The following is a 2,494-nucleotide window of genomic DNA, read 5'->3' on the forward strand; positions in this document are numbered from 1 at the left end:
AGATCGCCCGGTCGGCCCTCGCGCGCGCCCCCTCACGCGCCTCCCACCCCTAAGCTTGGAGTGGACTCATCCTTACCGCTCATGGTGGCAGCTGAGGGACAAGCTCAAGGGGGTCCTGTCCGGGGGGGTTGGGGGGGGCCGGGAAAAACGCGGACGCTGACGAGGCAAGCGAACCCGGACCGGACAGGGAGGGGGGGGTGAGGAGGAGGGAGCAGCGCGCCACAAGCCCAACCTAGGCCCCGCCCCTTCTCTGCTGCCCCGCCCAATGAGGGAGGGGGAAAGGAGGGACTTGCAGAAGAAAGACGGTGAGATTTTCCAATGGCAAGACTTGCTTGCTCTCTAAGGCGTGTAAGACTAAGTTGCGTGCCTGGTGTCCGCCCAAAAAGACCGCCCTCTCAGTGTTAAAAGCCAATGAAGGATGCAGGAAGTGAAGATGGGCGGGAGCTGGGGATTATTGGCTTGGAAGGAAACCAGTTAACCGGCAGGCGGGCTCCCTGAGACGTCGGGATAGGGAAAGCTTTGATAGGAATGACAGAACAACGGCCAACTAGAATCCGGGATATGCTTGGGCAAAAATCCTAGTGGGAGGAGAGGTAAGAAGTAGACAGGAATAGGATAGGCTGAAGCTGATTAAAACCAATCAGAAATCAGGCGGGCAGCCAGGAAAGTTATGATTGGATTAAGACTGAAAAGAGATAGGAAAAGACGCATATTGACGTGAATTAAAAGCCAATTAAACGCCGGATTAACTCTGAGGGCGGAAACTTGGAGTGGCAGAGGAGAATTGACGGCTCCCTCAGTTATTCAATCCAATGAGAGAACGAAGTAAGCCTGGCACCGCCTCCTAGTTGGCCAATGGGCGTTACCGGAGCCGCCCATCATGAGGGAGGGAAGAGGGCTGTGCCAAGAGGAGACCGTCGCCATATTGGCCCACCTCAGGGGACGTTGTTACAGTCATTAGGTGGGACGGTTTAGTGGAGTCCTGCAGCTCAACAGGTGTCAGAGCCAAGGCATTTGGCGCGCAGTTCCGCATCAACACTAGGATTTGTTTGAGTCTTCATTTAACTGCCCCTATGAAGTACCTCTCAAATCTTACCCGTTTCCCGGGTGGGCGGACAGGCGGGCAGATGCCTCAATGTCGCTGCAAGCCCTGCGAGTGCAGCCGGAACGAGATTTGGGGACAGCGCTCACCAAATAAGTGAATACTGACCAATATGCAGAGTCTCCGTAAGATTCCAGAAAACGCCATTTTGTTAAGTTCCGCCAGACAAAGGCGCTAACCACTTACGACTGGTTAACTTTTCAAGCTTTGAGGCTAAAGTGCGGATAAGTCACTTCCATTTTTCCCAGTTAATAGTAAATACCGCCTATGCATAAAGCAAGATAGCTGAGCTCCTGCTTTTTGCAATCACGAAGGTTAAACTTTACTGCGAGCACCTGGATTTCTGGCCTCCTCTTTATCCGTGTTTTGGTGGAGCCAGCCTTGATAGCTTATCAATGACACGATGAGGTCATGTCCTTCAGTATTTGTATCTTAAATGTTGTCGCTTGCTTATATGTTCTTATGTTTTAAAATCTGAATTCTCCTATACTGTTCTAAGCCCTTTGGAGTTAAGAACTGAGGCCTCTGCTGCTTTAGACAGGTAAAAAGGTGAAGTGATTGCTGACTGCCTACCGTGTTAGGTGCCTAAGTCAGGGAGGCAGTTGGTATTTCGTGTCATCCTTATCAGGAAGATTTTATTAAGTATTAGCTATATTATGTATTTTATAAGTGAAGACATTCAGGCTGAGAAGTGACTTACCCAAGGTCACAAAGCAAATAAGTCGTAAGTGTTAGATTCCAACCCAGAATAGTTCCACAAAAAGTTTTCTGTAAATTCTTCAGTGAATTAATGCTGCCGGACGCTATGAGAGGCCAAGGCGGGCGGATCGCTTGAGCCCGGGGGTTCAAGACCAGCCATGGGCAACATGGTGAAACTCCATCTCCACAAAAAAATAACAAAAATTAGCTAGACGTGGTGATGTACGCCAGTGGTCCCAGCTACTCAGGAGGCTGGGGTCCAAGGATCGCTTGAGCCCAGGAGGTTGAGGCTGCAATGAGCCCAAATCCTGCCACTGCACTCCAGGCAGGACAACAGAGTGAGACCTTGTCCCCAAAGCAAGTAAATATATAAATGCTTTTTAATCTTTACTGTTTAGCTCCTGGAAAAAAAAAAAATCCTACCCGTACTCCCAGGACAGCTCAAATGGCATCATCCTCTTATATACTTTTATTATGAAATTTATCAGAAAGGTGCGGTGGCTCGGCCGGGCGCGGTGGCTCAAGCCTGTAATCCCACCACTTTGGGAGGCTGAGACGGGCGGATCATGAGGTCAGGAGATCGAGACCATCCTGGCTAACGCGGTGAAACCCCGTCTCTACTAAAAAATACAAAAAACTAGCCGGGCGCGGTGGCGGGCGCCTGTAGTCCCAGCTACTCGGGTGGCTGAGGCA

The sequence above is a fragment of the Colobus angolensis genome, unplaced genomic scaffold, assembly GCF_000951035.1.
Source record: "Colobus angolensis palliatus isolate OR3802 unplaced genomic scaffold, Cang.pa_1.0 Scaffold87, whole genome shotgun sequence".
In the NCBI taxonomy this organism is placed as follows: domain Eukaryota; kingdom Metazoa; phylum Chordata; class Mammalia; order Primates; family Cercopithecidae; genus Colobus; species Colobus angolensis.